Source organism: Monodelphis domestica, chromosome 6 (genome assembly GCF_027887165.1).
Source record: "Monodelphis domestica isolate mMonDom1 chromosome 6, mMonDom1.pri, whole genome shotgun sequence".
NCBI lineage: Eukaryota > Metazoa > Chordata > Mammalia > Didelphimorphia > Didelphidae > Monodelphis > Monodelphis domestica.
In genome coordinates, this window is record NC_077232.1 from 238,752,493 (window position 1) to 238,773,877 (window position 21,385).

Sequence of the window (21,385 nt, forward strand, 5' to 3'; positions counted from 1 at the left end):
CTGTGCTACAAATAAGGGGGGAGTTGTGGATAAGATGATTACAGATTGCCTTTCAAGGACTTGTTGAAAATATATCATGCAGAAAGAGGATGGAATTCTGTTGTCAACTGGGGATGGGGCTAGAACCTCTAGCCAAGAAAAGCAGATCAGCAGTTGGAAAGAGGGTTTTTTCTCTTTTGAATAAGAAGAGAGAAAGCATCCTGCTTTGCTCAATTTGTCATGGTCCCTCAGTTATATGAAAAATCAGATTAATCAACATCTTTTCAGTAGTGGATAGAGACTTTTTCCCTGTGGGGATCAGAAGAGACTATCCAACCAAGAAGATTTTCAATTGGCCTCTTAAATAACTGTACATTCCTCTAGATCAAGAAAATCCAACAGCCTGACTCTACAATCTCTCCAGGGACTCAGGTCCCCAGACCTGAGCCCTCAAACCCTGAGGGGAATTTAGGATGAAATAGTAATTAGGGATTTCATAATTTTCCTCTACCTTAAACCCTACTATTCCTAAAATACTCCAAAGAATGAACAGATCTTATTAATCCAGAAGAGACTGATCATCCTTTCTACCTAATGTTCTTGGGGAGATCAGGACAACCATCTACTAGGGAAGGAAACCAGAAACCAGAGATTGAAGGGGATTTTTTCCTTCTTACCTTTCATCTCTGGACCTTGGACAAAACCTCTCCTCTTCCTTTGTGTAGTCCTACCTAAGAGAGGAAGTAGTGCTTCTTTTTATCTGTTCCCCACCCCTCTCTCTCAGACCTTTCTAACTTTAGTTCCTGATCCCCTACTTGTACAAAGACCAAAAAAAGTTCCCTTCAATGTTAAGGAAGTTCCCTTCAATGCTACGGAGTTAAGGAAAGAGAATATTCCACAACTTGTAGCAGTGTGGACAAACAGAGAAGTAGACGTTGAAATTAAGATTTTAGGAAAACTAGAGTAAATAGAACAGACTGGCTGTAAAGTAGAGAGTTTGAATGGTAGTAATGTGAAGAGTAATAAGAACATAAGCTGGGTACAGATTGTAGAGGCTCTTAAATGTCAGACTCTGGAATTTGTGTTTTATCTCAGCAGTAATAGAAAGTCAAAACATTTTTGCCCAGGGCAGTGATGTGGTCAGCTTTGCACCTTAAGAAGATTAGTTTGACAGCTATGAAAGATGAATTGGGGAGAAAAGAGACTGGAGCCAATTAGAAAGCCTCAGTAGGTCAGGAAAGAGGTGACATAGAACCAAACTTAGGTGGTGGCTATGTGAGCAGATAAAGGTGGACAGATGAGATCGATATTGAGGTGTATTCAATCAGACTCAGCAATTGACTGGCTACCACAGGAGAGGGAAGAGTAAAAGACCACTAGTAAAATATAAGCCTGGGTGACTGGAAAGATTGTGGTGTTCTCAACAGAGGTATGGAATTTAGAATGAATTAAGGAAGGAAAGTAGCTTCATTTGGAACATGCTGAGCATTAGATGTGAATGAAGCATTAAAAGAGAAATGTTCAGGGGGCAGATGGTGTAGAATACTGGAGTTTAGGAAAGAAATTAGGGTAAAATGTGTAGATTTAACAGCTTTAGCCAGATTACCTGGGAAGAGAGATGGATAACAAAGAAGGGTGTATTAAAGAGTATTTGGAGTCTTGTAAATCCAAATTGTCAAAGACTGATTTCAAATTCCAAGGGAAATTAATGAGCTAAATAGGTATGAGAGGATCTAAGAGCTGTTAGTCAGGAGTAGAGAGACTACAAAGAGGGGAATAGTGATAGTATCAAAAATTGTGGAAAGATCAAGGAAAATGAATTCTGAGGCAAGGGCTTTAGATAGATTTCATTTTCTTCTTCATTTAAAAAAATATGAAGGATGGACAAGATTGACTTGAAGTTGCCTTTCAATTTTAAATCTTTGATTTTTTTAACAGTGAAGAGATTGGCTGAGAAAAAGAATGAAGTTCTTTAACCATAGGATAAATGTACCAGTTATTCAGGCCATTCAGCTGGTTGGAATAACCAAAGGTCAAGGCAGTCAGGAGAGGCATAAAGTGAGGAAGACTGTTGACTCTAGAAAGAATGCAGCCAGAACATTTCATTCTTCATCATGTTTTCATAACAGTTTTTTTGTGAGGAACATTTATCAGTTATCGAGATAATGACAATAGATTCTGGAATAATAGTTTTGTTAGCTATCGAGCTCATGATAGTTCAAAGTTGACTGACTTGTGAGAAAAAAATATTAGGTGATTTAAAGGAATTTTATACTGTCATTCAAAAAAAAGTTTAGCCCAAGGAGCCCTGAGCAGCATCATCAAGAGTAAATGAGATCAAGAAACACTTAAAAATTCCTATGAGTATCTCTAAAAAGCTGCCTGAATGCAGCTGTATGGTATCTACATCACAAAAGAGCTAAATATAACCATCAGCCTATAAAATAAAGTGCTGGTAAAACTTTCCTTCTGCATAGAAGTCATGCTGCAATCCACCAGAAGGAAACACAAAATATTAATAGATATATATATAAAAGAGAGCTTCTTAAGAATACACACAACATGGAGAGACCAAAACAACTGTAGATCACAACACCCTCTACTCAAAATATTAGAGAACACTGGAATAAATGTAACATTTCTCAAAATGAAAAATATCAAATATCTAAAAGCATTAGCAAAGTTATGTATAAAGGAAATAAGGAAAGAAACAGCCTTTCCAATAAGAGCTGTGTTTTACTAGGAATGCTAGCTATAGCAATAAGAGAAGGGGGAAAAATGGAAAGAATTGGAACAAGCAATGCACAAATAAAGCTATCATTCTTTGAAGATGATATGATGGTATACCTAGAAAATTCTATAGAATAGACAAAAAAAGAAAAGAAAAAGAAAAAGAAACAGCTAGCAACTTTAGCAAAGTTTCAGGAAATAAAATAAACTCCCCAAAATCATCAGAATTTCTCTATATTCTCAAAAAAAGTCCAACAGCAAGGGCTAGAAAGAGAAATCCCATTTAAAATAACTGAAGATAATGTAAATTACCTGGAAATCTACCTGCCAAGAGAAACCTAGAAGCCATATAATCACAACTATAAAACACTTTTCAAATACACAGTTATTTTTAAGTAACTGGAAAAATATTAAATGTCCATGATTAGGCAAAGTCAATATGATAAAAATAACATTTTTTCATAAATTAACTTATTTAATGCCAAAATCTAAAAATTATCTCATAGAACTATAAAAATAATAATAAAATTCATTAGTAAAAAAACAAGAGACCTATAATATCAAGGGAATTAATGAGGAAAAAAAAACATATGAAGGGGAAGTGGCAAAATTGAGACATTAATTCACTGTTGGTGGAATTGTGATCTGATCCAATCATTCTGAAAGGCAATTTGAAACTATGCCCAAAGGATTATAAAACTTTGCATACCCTTCGATCTGGTAATACCACTATTAAGTCTGTGTCCCAAAGAGGTTTAAAAAAAAAAAGAATAAGGACCTACTTGCACAAAAATAATTATAGCAGCTCTTTTTGTGGTGACAAAGAATTTAAAATTGAGATATCCATCAATTGGGGGATAGCTATATAAATTGTTGCATATGATGATGATGGAATACTATTGCACTATAAGAAATAATGAACAGGGTTTCAGAAGAAGGGGAAAAGACCAACATGAACTGATGGCAGATTGAAATAAGCAGAACAAGGAAAACTTATATTCAGTAGCAGCAATATTGTGTAATGATCAAATGTGATAAAAGTGGAAGAGTTCATCTACTCTTAGCAATAAAATGATACAGGACAATTTGGAAGAACTTATGACAAAGAATATTATACACTTCCAGAGAAAGAACTCTAGGAGTCGGGATGCAGATTAAAACATTTTTTTTTACTTTAGTTTATTTGTGTTTTTATTTGGAGGGTTTGGCTTTATATGAGTATTCTTTTAAAACAATGTGGAAATATGTTTTGCATAATAATACTTGAATAACTCAGGTTAAATTACAATCTCTGGGAGAGAGTAAGGAAGGATGGAGGGAAACAATTTGGATCTTATAATTTTGGAAAATGTATTTGCAACACTGTTATTACACATAATAAAAAATAAAATATCAAAAAAATATGAAGGAAGATGACTTTTCTGTAAGGGATATCAAACTATATTATAAAGTGACAACAATCAGTACAAGCTGGTACTGACTAAGAAGTGCAGTGGAACATTAATGGAATGGATTAGGTAAAAGAATATAGTAGCACATCATTTGACAAGCCCCAAAATTCAAGTTTTTGGAAGAAGAAGAATTCAATATTTTACAAAAACTCTTGAGAAAACAGGAAAACTGTATAGCACATTAGGCAAAGATTAATATTTCATGCCATACAAAAAGGTAAAATCAAAATGGATTCATGATTTAGAAATAAACGGTGAGAGATGGGAGGTCATAGATTAAAATCTGACCCTAGATACTTCCTAACTCTATGACCCTGGGTAAGTCACTTAATTTTTATTGCCTAGCCCTTACTGCTCTTCTGCCTTGAAACTGATGCACAGTATTGATTCAAAAATGAAAGGTAGAATCTTCTGCTCCTCAAGATTCCAATCTCCTGGGGCCCCTCCCCTGTCGAGGTGATCAGTTCCACACACTCTTCAATCTAGCACTTTTCTTTAGTGCCAGTCTCTGTCAAAATATTAAATTAAAAAAAAAGAACTAAAGGGTGATTGATACCATAAAAAACTTTAGGAGAGTACAAAATATTTTACCTGTCAGACTAATGGATAAAGGAACAATTTAGGTAAGAACAAGACATAGAGAATATTATAAGATGTGAAATAGATAACTTCAATGATATTAAATTTAAAAGTTTCTATATAAATGAAAGCAATATAACCAACATTAAAAGGCAAACAACAAACTCAAAATATTTTTATAGCAAGTATTTCTGACAAAGGCCTTATTTCTTCAAATATATAAATAATTGAGTCAACTTTATAAGAATCCAAAGAATTCCCCAATTGACAAATGGTCAAAGGATATAAATAGGTAACACTCAGTTTAAAAAAATTAAAATTATCTTTAGTCACCTGAATAAAATGCTCCAAATCATCAATGATTAGAGAAATGCAAATTAAATTGACTTTGAAGTCATTTCACACCAACCTGACTGGCTAACATAACAAAAAAAAAAATAAAATAAAATGATAAATGTTGGAGTGGATGTGGAAAAATTGGAACATTAATATGCTGCTGGTGGAGCTGTGAACTGATACAACCATTCTGGAGAGCAATCTAGAGCCATACAAAGAGTCATCAAACTGTGAAAAATCATTTGATAAAGCAGTCTACTACCAGATCTATTTCCCAAAGAAATTAAATATAGAGGTAAAGAACCTACCCATACAAAAGGACTTACATACCAGCTCTTTTTGTGGTTGAAAAGAATTGGAAACTGAAGTGAGAGGGAGAGAATATTAAAAATTTCTATTGGCATGTAATCTGGCAAAAAAAAATACTATAATTAAAAAACAAAAAATCAAACAGGAGATCTACAGAGGGAACAGAGCAAAAGGGGACCTTAGTTCACCATAACCAGAAATTATCATGATGACATAATCAGACAAAAAGAGCAGTTCTGAAATATCAAAGGCATTCTTAGATCTGGGTATTTGTGTCCTATCTTCTTGTTTCCTACATATATGTATTCTTTAGAAGGAGCTAGGTGGCATAGTAAATAAGGAACTTAGCTTCGAGTTTGGTGAGTCTGAATTTAAAGCCTGCCATCTTATCTTATTATCTGTTTGACCATGGTTAATTAATTAGGCTTTCTCTGACTCAATTTCCTCAACTATAAAATGGGTACAATAATAGCACTTAATTCTCAGGGGTCTTTTGAGAATTAAATCAGATCATTTTTTTGTATAGCACTTAACACAGTGTTTGATGCCAAGTCAATACTTAATAAATACTTGTTTCCTTATTTCTTTTCCTTCTGTGAGTTCCTCAGTCATGATTCTAAAGCTTTTGCCTCACCAGGTACATCATTTTTTTCACATGAGTTCTTCATGCATGTTACCATCATCTTTCTGTTACAAAAGGTGAAGTAATCTATATGATACTATACTCTTAGGTTATAGAAGGAAGTTTTTTTTCTTTTAATTTTTCTGTGTAAAATTGTAATAATGAATAATATCATTAAGTATTTTTTAATTTGTTGTTTTGCTTTAAACTACTGTGCCCTCCAGTATTAAACACTGGTAGAGGGTTCAGGAAGCATGGGGTTTTAGGATTTCTAAAGTGTCTTGAACTTGGGATAGTTTATATGAGTGTACATGTGAGGGAAGCTGGGGTCTATAACCAGTTCTACAAAATCTACAATTGACTTCTTTTTTACCTCTTGTAATAGCAACTTAAATATCACTAAAACTATAAGTCAACTAATAAATCTGTACTGAGGAAAATATTTCTTAGGAAGATAGTTTATCTATGACTTCTTTCTCATCATTCAATTAGCATTCTAATAATTAGTTTTTCATTTCCTGTTCTAATTATGATACCTATAAAGGACTACACAGAATTTGTCATTTAATCACTGGATTAATAACCTCGCCCACATAGAAAAGAAAATTACATCAGCCACCAGCAAAATTATTATGACATTGCTTCTGATTCACAAGATTTTCTCTGCCACAGTTTTTTTTCATTCTATTTATGTGACCTTTACATGCCTTCCAAGCATCCTCTTCAAAGATTTTTTTGAGAAATTTATTTTGTAAGTCTAATTCAATTGCAAAAGAAGCTCCTTATTTAGAAATTTTTGTTCTCTAAAATAACAAAACACCTGTCTCTTTTGAAAGTTAACTTACAAACCATTTCATATTTTTCTTTAAAGATTATATTTCATCATTCTGTTTTCATTAGATCTCTGTTTTACTACACCCTAGGGTGCTAGCATGAAGAGTTCAGCTGAAATAAAATTATGATTATGGACTAATGAAAATCTTGATGCCTCACTTCCATTATGACCTTTATCTTCACTCCAGAGCTATCATTTGAGAAGCAAAAAGGTCAATCCCAAACTCAACCATTCTGTAATCACACTTTCCTCCCACTCTCTGGATAGTAATATTCATAGATATATAGCAGGTAGATATAAATAAATACAAAGTTAGACACATATGGGGTCAGCTTTGTGCTCCCTATTTCATTCCATTCCCTCTTTTATAATTGGCAAAAGTACAAAATGTCAGCACACATACACCCCCAGCTTGTCTATCACTCTCTTCTTTATAGTTGGACTTTCTCTGACAAGGATCACAAGCAATCAAATCTAGCCCCCTTCAGATCTGACCTTTCTTGATTCTTCCTGACAAATCTCATTCAGACTTTAGAAAATGACTTGGCAGTGTGGTCATTGTATGCACATGTTTGCCTCTTTCCCATAAAAGACTATGGCAGCACAGATTATATCCTGGCCATGTGAACTTGGGCATCCAGAGAAAGATAAGAATCTAGCTAAAATATTGAAGTGGAGCTCTATATTTTTAAAGATATTCTTGTCTCACTGTCTTATGGAAGTGACACCATCCTTGAAGATTATGACAGAGAAGTACAAGCTCCAGCAAGTTCTTCTAAAATATAAAGACTTTAAGCATAATGCTAATGACAGTTGGCATCTACACTTACTATCAGACTAGCTAAGCCAGCGGAGTCATTGATAGACCACTAAATCCTTTCGTCATGGTGACCCATAAAATAGCATGTTTTTGCTTTGGTTTATTCTGTTCTATTTTATGACCATGAGAACTTTGAACAATACTGATGATGGTAGAGTTGTCTATTACATAACAGAAGGGAATAAGAAGAACAAAGATCTAATACCACCTCTGACATTTCTTTAATTGTTGCTATTCATAATGGGAAATCTTATTTTTTTCAATGATCAGTAGATTGATGTTTTCATAGAGGAGCTGAACTCATGAATGTTAAATTCATAAATCATAAGTTGCAATCTGAAAGGACAAATCACAAATTCTACTTGGGAAGGCAAAATTGGTTTCATAATGTAGACAAAAGTAACAAGAAACATTCACTCATAAAGTGTTTGATAACTTTGGATTATTGTGATATAATTAACATATGCAAGTATTCCTTATAAGCAAATTTGAGTTTAGAACCTTTATTTATTCTTTAGGATAATGACAAATAGGTACTAGAGTGAATACAGCTTTGGATTTAGAGTAAAGAAGACCTGATTTCAAATCCTGCCTCAGACCTTGCTAGCTGTAAAAGCCAAGGCAAGCCACTTCACCTCTAATTTCCTCAGTTTCCTTAACTGGAATATTAGTATAATAATAACACCAATTATAGCTATATTATTTCTGAGTAAGATAAATTAAAATTATGTCTAACCCAATTCAGATTTTAAAAATTATGGTTGAGGTGATTTTTAAAAATTATTTAGGGATTACATAAAATAACCTCTTCATATTTACTAGGTTTTTCTGGGAAAGAAGGTAGGAGCCTGCTTGTTGCAAAACTTAAGGCATATCGGTGGTATTAAAATTAATATTTATGCTTGACTAAAAGGATTCAGAGAGTCTTAAGTCTAGGAAGTATTTGCTTTTATGTAACAGTTTTAATAATTAAAATAGTGGAAGACTTAAATTGTAGTAGATATAAGAGTGGATGAGTAAATTGTGACTGCAGGAAATATGTTTTCACTACAATGTCTTGTTTTAAATCAATATTTAAGGTGGTCTCCAGGGAAATATTCCCAATTATGAATATACCCAAGTCAACTGGGTTTTATAGAGAATTTAATTAATAATACAATGAGGAATTAAAGAAAGAAAGAGAGAAAAAGAGGGAATAATGAGAAAGGAATAGACCGGCCCAGGGCAGTCCTGGCCAACCCAGGCCTAAGTCCTAAAAGACCAGTCAGTCAGTTATCACTCACCATAAGATCTGTTCAAGCAAGAATATAGACACCAGTTCAGCCAGCCATCCTTCTCCAGAGAGGGATTCTTCTCACCTTCTTCAAGAGACTTTTTCTTTTCCTTATATAGGGAATTTTTTCCTTTGTCACCTCCCCTAAATTCTTACATCTACCAATCACTGTAGACATTTTCCAAAGGACAGCCCATTCTGAATTCACAGTTGAGTAGATTAATCAATTCTTTTAGTAATCCAGCCCTGAGTAGGTTAGAATCTCTGAGTAAGTTTCTCACCTTTTTGTCCTGGCAAGTTTACAAGTTGCCTGACCTTTAATAGGTACTTAGCACCCCATTGTATTAATTCTAAAAATAGGCATGGCTTAAAGAACTTTTTGCCTCATTATAAGTATGGGTTTAAATACTTTCATTGTTTAGCAAGGAGTTTTCTCCCCTAAAGCAGTCCTAAGTACAGGTGGAGTAGAGGTCCTCCCATTTCTGTTCTAAGTAGAGTTCTCCCATTTTAGATGGGGAATGGTCCCTAATAGGGAGTTGTCTCAATAAAAAATTCCCCATTTGGGAATTTTTTAACATTCACAAGTCTGAGAAATTTCAAGATTCACACAGTTAGCATAAGAAATGAGGTCTTGCTTAGTTTCAATCTAATGTTTCAGATGCATATTAAGCTAATGTTGAAAGGCAGGAAGAACTAGGCTCAGTTATTATGTCTGAGACACACTAGCTGTGTGACCCTAGGTGAGTCACTTAATTTCTCATTATTCTAGCTAGACAGAAGTTGTCTATATATTTATTAATTATATTACTAGTTTAACCCCTAAGCACCTAGAATGATTTTCATGATGTTAATGTTGTATTTTATTAAGCTAATGTATAGGTTTAGTGTGAAAGAACTGGATGATGTTTACATCAGTAAGATAAATGTATTTTCATATAAAGGACCAGTATATCTCAAGGATGTATCCTAGGCAATCATTTCTTCTCTCTTTTTCAGTAATCGCTGTATTTCCTCTGTATTCAATTATATTCTTTATGTGAATTATTCTAAATCTATTTGTACATCTCTTCTTGGAGAGGACTAAGAACAGAGAATAGAGATAAAAACTATTGAATGCAAAATGTGGCATTGGAGCTGAGCCTTGAAGGGAGTTTTCTATAAGGCAGAAATGAGAAGGGGAGTAACTCCAGAAATCAGATAAAGCTTTTGCAAAAACAGATACAAGAGATAGAATAACACATAGAGAGAACTTTTAGTCCCATTTGGATGCATAATGGCATGCAAAATGTAATCAGCCTGAAAAGATATGAAGGTGCTAGACTATTGTAAGAGAAGGTTTGACATCTTGGAGAGAAATGAAAAAGGAGAGAGCTGCAGAATTCTACAGCAGCAAGGGGTGGGCAAGAAAAGGAACTCAGAACTTTGGAGAGGGAGGAGAGCTGAATTGATCCAGTAGTTGGGAAACTGATTTCTGTCTGGCACTATAGACTAAATAGGTAGCTCCAATTAACTCCTTGATTCAGTGATCTCTCTGTGATTCTTGACCCAGATCCCATCAGAAGACAAACTAATTTGGACAGGACTTTGGGAAATAAGCTGTCCGAAAAAAAAGATTTTCCATCTACCTCCTTTGAATCTGAACTTGGGGACACTTATTGTGTATCCAAGAACCAAAGTTTTCATTATTCTGCCCCCAAGTGGGTCAGGTAAACCAAACCTGATTTGATTGACTTTGGGGGAAGGATATTAGCAAGTTAGGGATCCCTTCTCCCTACTTCCTTCCTGAACACTAAATCTTTACCCTTCATCTGTCCTGTATCCTTTCCTGTTTCCCTCCAACAAATTGTAGTTAAAGAAAGACTCAAGAACTAACTCAAATGGTGCAAAGTCAAGATGGAGGCCTAGAAGGAGCAGAAGTACAGACCTCTAAATTCCCTTCCTAAATGATCATAAACTGAATGCTCCCAGAGGACTGAAAAACAAACTTATCAATAAGATAGAGCCAAGGAACCCTCCTGCTGGACTTAATTCAAAAGGTACAGCCCCCCAAAAGCCAGAATCTGAGAACACTTGGGTTTAAGGGGAAGAGAGAAGGAAGGTCCTAGGACCCATTCCCCCTCCCACCCAGAGCGCTGAGATTCCCAGACCCCAGCAACACCGGAAACTTCTGGGCAGCCAAAGGTTCTGGTCTAGAGGGTGTACATTGAAACCAGGGCTGTGATAAGTTCAGAGTCTCCAACACAGATGGTGGGGAAGGAGCTAGAGAGGGAGCATAGACCTGGCAGCCTGGCCAGAGCTGTGGAGATCCTCTATATTTGCACCAGCCTTCCAGGAAGTTTTGGACTCAGAGCACACCCAGCCCAACTAAGCTGAACTGAATCCCATCAAAAGTCTCCAGAACTCAGGGAACCCCAGGCACTACAACCATCCTTATTGACTGCTGGACTTTAATTCAATCAAAAGCCTCCAGAGGACAGGGAAGCTCAAACCCCAACAAACCTCCAGCAGAGACTACAAGAGATGTCCTATTAAAGCTCCAAGAGGGGAGACTGACAGAAGCCCCCAAACCAAAAAAAAAAATGAGAGGAGCAAGAACACAGACAAATACAGGGAGTAAAGAAGGGGTGAATTTGAGCAAACAATGGAAAAAGAAGAAAGAAACAAAAATAGATAGCTTCTACTCAGCAAATTGAATGGGGGGAAGGGGGGGGGGAGATCAGCAAACAAATCAGAAATCCCAGCAAATTGGATACAGGCTATGGAAGAACTCAAAACACAATTAAGAGTGGCTGAAGACAATTGGAAAAGTTCTTAAAAATTAAGATAAGTCATCTGGAAATAGAGTCACTTGAACTAAAATGAGAAATTAGTGTCTTGAAAGCCAAAATCAACCAGCTGGAAAATGAGGCAAAGGATATGAAAGATGAGGTGAAGAAGATGAAAGATGAGAAAAAGGAGATGAAAGACGAGGTAAAGAGGATGAAAGATGACCTCCAAAGAAAATCAGACCAGAAGGAGAAGCATGACCAAAAAGTCAGGGATGAAATCCAATCTTTAAGAGCCAGAACACAACTGGAATTGAGTCACCTCACAAGAGAGTAGGACACTATAAAACAAAATGAAAAGAATGAAAAAAATGAGGAAAGTATGAAGCATCTAATTCATGAAACAGATGATTTAGAAAATCATTTAAGAAGAGACGATTTAAGAATCATAGGTCTACCAGAAGACCATGACAAAATAAAAAGCCTGGACATAATACTACAGGAAATTATTCAGGCAAACTGTCCCGATATCCTAGAAACCAAGACAGGAAAGTGGAGATTGAAAGAATCCACTTATCACCTCCTATATTTAATCCCCAACTGACAACACCCAGGAATGTAATAGCCAAACTCAAAAACTATCAGAGCAAAGAAAAGATATTACAAGCTGCCAAGAAGAAGCCATTAAGATACCACAGAACCACAGTGAGGATAACACAGAATCTGGCTGCATTCACACTGAAGGACCAAAAGGCATGGAATATGATATTCTGGAAAGCAAGGGAACTAGGTCTACAACCAAGAATAAAATTCCCATCAAAACTGACTATACGACTTCTGGTCAAGATGGCGGCTTAGAGAAAGCTAAAGTTCAGATCTCCTGAAACCCTTCCTTACCGATCTCAAACCGAATGCTCCTAGGGCACCGAAATTCAAAACAATCAACAGCATAGACCCCGGGAATCCTTCTCCTGGACCTGGATCAAAAGGTACGCCCCCCCCCCAAAAGCCAGAACCCGAGATCACTAGGACCTAAGGGGTTGGCAGAAGGAAGGTCCCAGGTCCCATCCCCCCCAACCCAGAGCGCTGAGTCTAAGGCAGCAGCGGGAACTTAAGAGCCAGTAAAAGGACCCCAGGGCCGGCTATTCTGAAGGCCACTTCCTGAAAACAACCTGACCCAGTCGAGGGGGCACCCAGACAGCAGGGAAACAGAGAGATGCGGGGGGGGGCTTGTAACCCCCTGGCTGGATCCCTCCATCCGAGTCTCAGTTCAACCCAGGGAAAGCTAATCTTCTTATCAGGAGACCTCGCCCAGAGCTCCAGGAAGCCATGGACCCTCTCCCTCAGAGAGCAGGGTCTTTGGAAACAACAGTAACCCTCAGGGCAGGCAAAAGGACCCCAGCACTGGCTATTCTGAAGGCCGTACCCTGAAAACAACCTGACCCAGTCGAGGGGGCACCCAGACAGCAGGGAAACAGAGAGAGACAGGGGAGCTCATAACTCCCTGGCTGGATCCTTCCATCCGAATCTCAGTTCAACCCAGGGAAAGCTAATCTTCTTATCAGGAGACCTTGCCCAGAGCTCCAGGAAGCCATGGACCCTCCCCCTCAGAGAGCAGCGTCTTCGGAAACAACAGTAACCCTCAGGGCTGGCAAAAGGACCCCAGGGCCGGCTATTCTGAAGGCCTCTTCCTGAAAACAACCTGACCCAGTCGAGGGGGCACCCAGACAGCAGGGAAACAGAGAGATGGGGGGGAGCTTGTAACACCCTGGCTGGATCCTTCCATCCAAGTCTCAGGGACATCCCTGCCTCAAGGCAAACTCAGTTCAACCCAGGGAAAGCTAATCTTAATCAGGAACCCTCGCAACTCCAGGAAACCAGGGCCCCTTCCCCTCAGAGAGCAGACTCATCTGGCTGACTAAGGCACAGAAACAAGGGCCAAGCCAGGCATAGAGCATGGAAGTAAAGCCACAGAGAAACATGGGGAGGGAACCGAGGAGAGCAGTAACAGGGACACACCAGCAATTCCTGGATTCCCAGGGAAGACAGAACAAGAACTTCATAGAAAGGACAATCTGCCTGGGGCTAAAACCTCTGAATGCCAGACAGAGATAAGAAAAGCTACTCCCCCCACACTCAGATAGAGATGGCAAACTACACTGAAGCACAAAGGCCCCCAAATTCCACAAAAAAAAAAAAAAAACAAGAGGAAGGGGGCAACTTTGGACACATTTTATAGAGCAAAAATACAAAACACAGAGGAGACGGAAGAGGAAACACGAGCAAATGCTCCAAAGCCTTCCAGAGGAGATGGAGACTCTCCACAAACCCATGAAGAATTTGAATCAGAAATAATGAAAAAGATTGAGGCCTTCTGGGAGAAAAAGTGGGAAATAATGCAAAAGAAATTCACGCATCTACAAAACCAGTTTGACCAAACTGAAAAGGAAAACCAGGCCTTAAAACAAGAACTAATAAAGCAAAACCAAAAGACCAAGAAATTAGAAGAGAACATAAAATATCTCACTGACAAGGTGACAGATTTGGAAAATAGAGGGAGAAGAGATAATTTAAGAATAATTGGACTTCCAGAAAAGCCAGAAATAAACAGCAAACTCGACATCGTAATACAAGATACAATTAAAGAAAATTGCCCAGAGATTCTAGAACAAGGGGGCAATACAGCCACTGACAGAGCTCACAGAACACCCTCTACACTAAACCCCCAAAAGACAACTCCCAGGAATGTAATTGCCAAATTCCAAGGCTCTTAAACAAAAGATAAAATCCTACAAGAAGGCAGAAAAAGACAATTTCGATATAAAGGAATGCCAATCAGGGTCACACAAGACTTTGCAAGTTCTACTCTGAATGATCTTAAGGCATAGAACATGATCTTCAGAAAAGCAAGAGACCTGGGTCTTCAACCAAGAATCAGCTATCCAGCAAAACTGACTATATACTTCCAAGCAAAAGTATGGGCATTCAACAAAATAGAAGATTTCCAAGTTTTTGCAAAGAAAAGACCAGAGCTCTGTGGAAAGTTCGATATCGAAAATCAAAAAGCATGGAATACCTGAAAAGGTAAATATGAAGGAAAGGGAAAAGGAGAAAAATGTTATCTTCTTCTTTTACTCAAACTTTCTTCTTTTTTTTTTAAACATTATTTTATTTGGTCGTTTTCATACATTATTCACTGGAAACAAAGATCATTTTCTTTTCCTCCCCTCCCCCTCACCCCCCCCCGCCTTTCCCTCTCCCATAGCCGACACATGATTCCACTGGTTATCACATGTGTTCTTGACTCGAACCCATTTCCCTGTTGTTGGAATTTGCATTAGAATGTTCATTTAGAGTCTCTCCTCAGTCTTATCCCCTCCAACCCTGTAGTCAAGCAGTTGCTTTTCATCGGTGTTTTTACTCCCACAGTTTATCCTCTGTTTGTGGGTAGTATTTTTTTTTAGATCCCTGCAGATTGTTCAGTGAAATTGCATTGATACTGATGGAGAAACAATCTTCATAACAACAACCCCTATAAATTTGAGTGTAATGACTCAAATTTATAAAGAGTTAAACCAGTTGTACAAAAAATCAAGCCATTCTCCAATTTAAAAATGGGCAAGGGACATGAATAGGCAGTTTTCAGTTAAAGAAATCAAAACTATTAATAAGCACATTAAAAATGTTCTAAATCTCTTATGATCAGAGAGATGCAAATCAAAAGAACTCTGAGGTATCACCTCACACCTAGAAGATTGGCCAACATGACAGCAAAGGAAAGTAATGAATGCTGGAGGGGATGTGGCAAAGTGGGAAAACTAATTCATTGCTGGTGGAGTTGTGAATTGATCCAACCATTCTGGAGGACAGTCTGGAACTATGCCCAAAAGGTGATAAAAGTCTGTCTGCCCTTTGATCCAGCCAGAGCACTGCTGGGTTTGTACCCCAAAGAAATAATAAGGGAAAAGACTTGCATAAGAACATTCATTTTGTGGTGGCATCTTTGTGGTGGCAAAAAATTGGAAAATGAAGGGATGCCCTTCAAGTGGGGAATTGATGAATAAATTGTGGCATATGTTGGTGATGGAATACTATTGTGCTAAAAGGAATAATAAAGTGGAGGAATTCCATGGAGACTGGAACAACCTCCAGGAAGTGATGCAGAGCGAAAGGAGCAGAACCAGGAGAACATTGTACGCAGAGACTGTAACACTGTGGTATAATCAAACCTCATGGACTTCTCCATTAATGGCAATGCAATGTCCCTGAACAATCTGCAGGGACCTATGAAAAAAAACACTGTCCTCAAGCAGAGGACAAACTGTGGGAGTAAAAACACCGAGGAAAAGCAAATATTTGACTATAGGTGTGGAGGGGATATGATTGAGGAGAAATGCTAAATGAGGACCCTAATGCAAATACCAACAAGGAGGAAATGGGTTCGGAGCAAAGACACATGTGACACCCAGTGGAATCATGAGTTGGCTAGGGGAGGGGTGATGGGAGGAGGGGGAAAGGAAAAGAATGAATAATGTATGAAAATGACCAAATAATGTTTTTTTTTAAAGAACTGACTCAAATATTAATAGAGGGAAACTTGAGAGTAAGGGAGAGAGAGAGGTGATTTTCTTACCCCAAGAAGAAGAGAATTTACCACCATAAGCCTCTTCAATAAGATCCTTCATGGAACCCAGTAGTCAAAACTGAAGGCAGCCTTGGGGGGCGGGGAGACACCATTCCTTTTATCACCCTTCTCCCCTTATCACAAATCTTCCCCATTTTACCCTCTATTAAAAGTGGCACCCCAGATCTTAGATGGATCCAACATCAACTGCCATTCTTTGACAGTTGGAACTCTCTGGGCAGGGCAGCCATTTAAAGGGACATCATACAGGGAGTTAACAACTAAGAAACAAAGAAGGGACAGACATATAAGAAATAACAATGATCTAAAAGGTGTTCTGGACAATGTTGATGGGAACTATCCTGCCATATTGGGGATATTGCTTCATATACAATACAATAACTGACATGATAAATGACACCTTCAAGACTATATTCAGTATCAATATATACTGGCATAAACTGCTATTTTAATTATCTACACTATGGCAAATTTTACCACAAGCATACCTAGTCTTAGTAGCTATTGTAAAGGCATGCACATATGATACAAAAGGAATCAAAGTTATCTTGGGAAAGAAGGCTATGAATAAGATAATGGGTATAAACTAGAAACACTATTCTCTCAAATACCCAGTAATAACTGAGATGTGCAAAGAATATAACATGAAGAAGAATGGAAACCTAGGAAATGAAACTGACACAATGACTGGGGAAATGGCTACAGATAACATAGACATGAGCAAGGGCACTGAGGCATCCAATGTACCAACAGTAATAGTAATTGCAATGTGTAATAACAAAGTTATGGTGGATAAAGAAACAAGCTATAAACCTGATGAAGTCCTGGGGACACATAAAATCATGCCTCTCAGAGATTTTGCCAAATTACCATCTGACTCAGGAATATTACATGCTAAAATACACAAGTCTTTTACTATACGAGACTTGGATTCACTGAGATGCAGGATGTCCAGATTAATAAATGAACCATATAAATGTATAAAGGAGCTGAAAAGAGCATTGAGAGTATATGAACATGACTTCAGAGATGTAGAAATCCTACTCTCTGAACTTTTTTACACCCCAGGAACACAAGAAGTTCATTGATAAACCCCACCAAGATGATAACCTAATCAGCTGGCCAGAAGACTTTGATTTTTCAAGACCACTGAACATGACATATCTCAAGAAAGGTAGGGAGGACTGATTGCAAGCAATTAGATAATTTTGTGATAGCCCTAATGCATGGGGGAAGTTTGATAAATTACAACCAGAGAAGAAAGAACACCGTTCTCTGTTTATTGATAGACTTCTCGAAAATGCTAAAGCTATCCTAGATTATAGCCAAGACTCCCAAGAATCTATAGCTCATGTGAGGAGTCAATTTCTCAAAGGCTACACACAACACCTGGGGTGCTCAGGGAGGAGTAATATCTTTGGTGTGGGTGGCTTGTCGTGCCCTCCTAGGGCAGCTCTCCAGCCTCTGACCCTCACCTGACATCCAGCTCTCCCTTGTGGCTCCTAGTAGCTACTAGCATGCGGCAGCGGCCACACCCCGGGCAAAGGCTTTGACAGGCTGGATAAACCTTGTGAGGGTAGTGATCGGGTCGTCATCGACCCCTGGTGAAGTAGGGCTTTGCTCACCCAGCATGTGAAGACTGTTTTGGAGGAACAGGCGTAAAGAAACCAACAAAAAGTTTCAACGGCTGAGATGGCGATAGAGCAAGACACTGTGGAGTGCTTAGGGCATGTTGGAGCACAAAGGACAACATGACTATCCAATGCAGCTGAGGAAGTCTCCAGGTGTAACGACTTTTCGTGCCAATGGACCCAGGCTTCCAACACCGAGAGAGTGGGACTGTCTCTGTGCATTGACTTTTCTACTTAAATCTTCATGCACAAATATCTTTGTGCACAAAAATACACAAAATCAATCATCATCCTTGGTTACTGAGACACTACTACTACTACACTATGAAAGATTTTTAATGGAAAGCAGAGGATTTTGTATTTCATACTAGATAGAACAGGGAGACTTGGAAGTTTTTGTATCAGTCATGTTTGTGTAGATGGGGGGAGAAGGAGATAAGATGGTAGAGGCACTATACCCTGGGAATTTAAATAGAACATCACAACATCCAAATTGAGAGACAATGAGCAACTGAAGTGGGTGATACTAGATGGTGTAGATTGAATACTATCAGTAGAAGTAAAAGTTGTTGAAGAGAATGAATTCAAAGCACTTGATAACTAAATCAATATGGAGTATGAATGAAAATGAAAGGTCATAAATGACTCTTGGGTTTTAACCTGAGTACTTATAATAACTGTGATGTCCTAGACAGAAATAAAGAAGTTAGAAAGAGAATTTGTTTCAAGAGAATAAACAATTTTGTTTTTGATATGTTGAGGTTGAAGTATATACAGAACAAAGTATATACAGTTGAAATAAATACAGTACAGGTATTACTTGCAAGTAATTGGGGATGTGGAACATGAAACTGAGAAAGATGAAAGTTCAAAATACTAATAATATCTGCATGGAGGTAATAATTGAATGCCATGGAATCTCAAAGCTCAAAAGAGAGAGTGAGGAGGATAGGGTCTTGGAGATATCCTTAGGCATATTATATTTGTACATTATGGGGGAGAAATGAACAATTATCCTGAAAAGAAGACTGAATAGGATGTATCAAACAAATAGGAAGAAATTACTAACAAAGCAGTGTCATGGAAACCTAGGGCAGAAAGTATATCCTCAAGTAGAGGGTAATCATCAGGGTCAAATGCTATAGAGAGATTAAAGAGAAAGATTCAAAAAAGGTCATTTCATTTAGCAATAAAGATTTCATTGGTGATCTTTAAAAGGACAGTTTTGGTCAAGTGTTAGGGAAAGACTGTATATTACAAAGGGCGTGGAATGAATGGGGAACAAGAAAGTGGAAATAACGTATATAGTGATCTTTTTTTTTCTTGGAGTTTGAGAGAGATATAGGACTGGAGTTGAGGGAAATGGTAGGGTAAAGTGAAGTGTTTCTTTTGTTTTAAAGAAGGAGGGACATGCAAGTATAGTTTTGAGCTAGGCAGAAAGTATAAATTTGTAAAGAAGGATTAATTATTAGGGAATTAGAGGGATTGATTGAATTAGAAAATCTCCTGGAACATATATGACAAAATCTTGACAAAGATTTTGAATCAAAGGGATAAGTAAAGGGGTCACATTTGTAAAGAACAACAACCAACCCCTTCCAAAACTGGATTGAGAGGTCAGTGACTGGAGACTGAAGGTGAGGAAAAGTGTAGAATTGAAGAAGAGAGCTTCAGTTTTACCCATCAAATATGAAGTGTAGGCAACTATTAAGAGGAGACAAAGTAATTTGAGGAAAGAATAGATTGGATTTTGTAGGGAGTATAATGCATAGGCAAACAGAAAAAGAACAAAAAGGTTGTTTTTTTTTTTCAGTATTGAAAGATCACTTATGAACAAATTATATTCCTAAAACCCAAGTGGAACATTTGAAACCAAGTTAATGCCACACTCTTAAAGGTTATCATAAAGCAAGATTCAAATCCATTCAACATTCTGACACTTATTCCAGTCATTGGGTTTTATGATGGGAATATAATTAAATTCAAATGAACAAACGAAACTAGCCTGTGCTTTCAAAGTACTCACAACAGAGGGGAGACAACATACTAAGAACCACCTACAAAATGATACATAGAGGATGAATTGAAGATAATCAAGAGAGGGAAGGAATTAGAATTAAGGGGGATAGAGAGTGAGAAAGGACTTTTTTTGTAAAAAGCAAAACTTTAGCCATGATCATATATATATGTGTGTGTGTATGTGTGTCTGTTATATATATATATATATATATATATATATATGTATGTATGTATGTATGTATATGTATATATATTTATATATACACAAAATATTTATTATTAATTACAGCTTCCTGGAGTCATAGGTGAGAGCTAGGTGATAGAGATGGACTCCAAAGGAGGAAAACAGCCCAGAAAAAAGGACTCTGCAAGTTTTGGTACCAGTGATACTAGTCTTCCCTGAAAACCAAAAAGGGGTAACAGACACCCTGGTGACACCCAGGTAAACCATCTTGGGAGGCAGACTAACTGGACAAAATGATCAATATTATGCTCCTTCTCCATCCTGCCACTATCTAGTCCTTCATATAAGTCAAGAGATACAAAGATAGAAAAATTTCAATATTGGGTCACAGAAGTAAGACAGTTCCAAGTCATATACTAATTATGTTGAGAATCTTAAATCCTTTAATTCCATGAGCCCCCAGCTAGAATTATTAACAAGAACATACTTGCCAATCTCATGAGCTCAAGTAAGGCATAGTACATACATACATACATACATACATAGATTTTTAAAGTTTCAAATAATAAACTTCCCTTGAGCCTGGGCACAAAGGAAAATAGCTCCCAAATATCTGATTAAAGAAGTTGCTGATGTTTTATTATGCTAAAACCTGATTTTATGATCTAAAATAACAACAACAAAATAATTTGAAATCTCTCCATGATGCCAGGGAAATGAAAAGTCTATCTGTATTTATTGGAGTGAGAAAACAATATAGATGAGGTAAAAGGCATGTGTCCAGCATAGCTAAATTCACCTTTCAAGTGCTATAGAAATCAATCATACAAAGATATAATAATAATAGACAATTTTTATTATTATGACATATGTAAGCCCAAATGAAAATGAAGGGTGAATAAGGAATATTGCAACAGACCAGAAATTATAGGATTTATAATGCAACATTTGTATATGAAATGATTTATGATGTCACCACAGCCTGTCCTTATGTGCTATGTGCAGAATTGTGAAGACCTTTCTACTCCCTCCACTGCCTTCAAAAAATATCAAGGAGATTAATTATTTCACTATCAATGAGCACAGAGAGTCAATATTTTGGTTTGATTTACTGAACATGGATCTAAATAAAAGGATTTCTTTGAAGGACTCTGAGCAGCTTTTTGATTGAGGAATAGTATCTTATAATTGGTAATTAATCAATAAG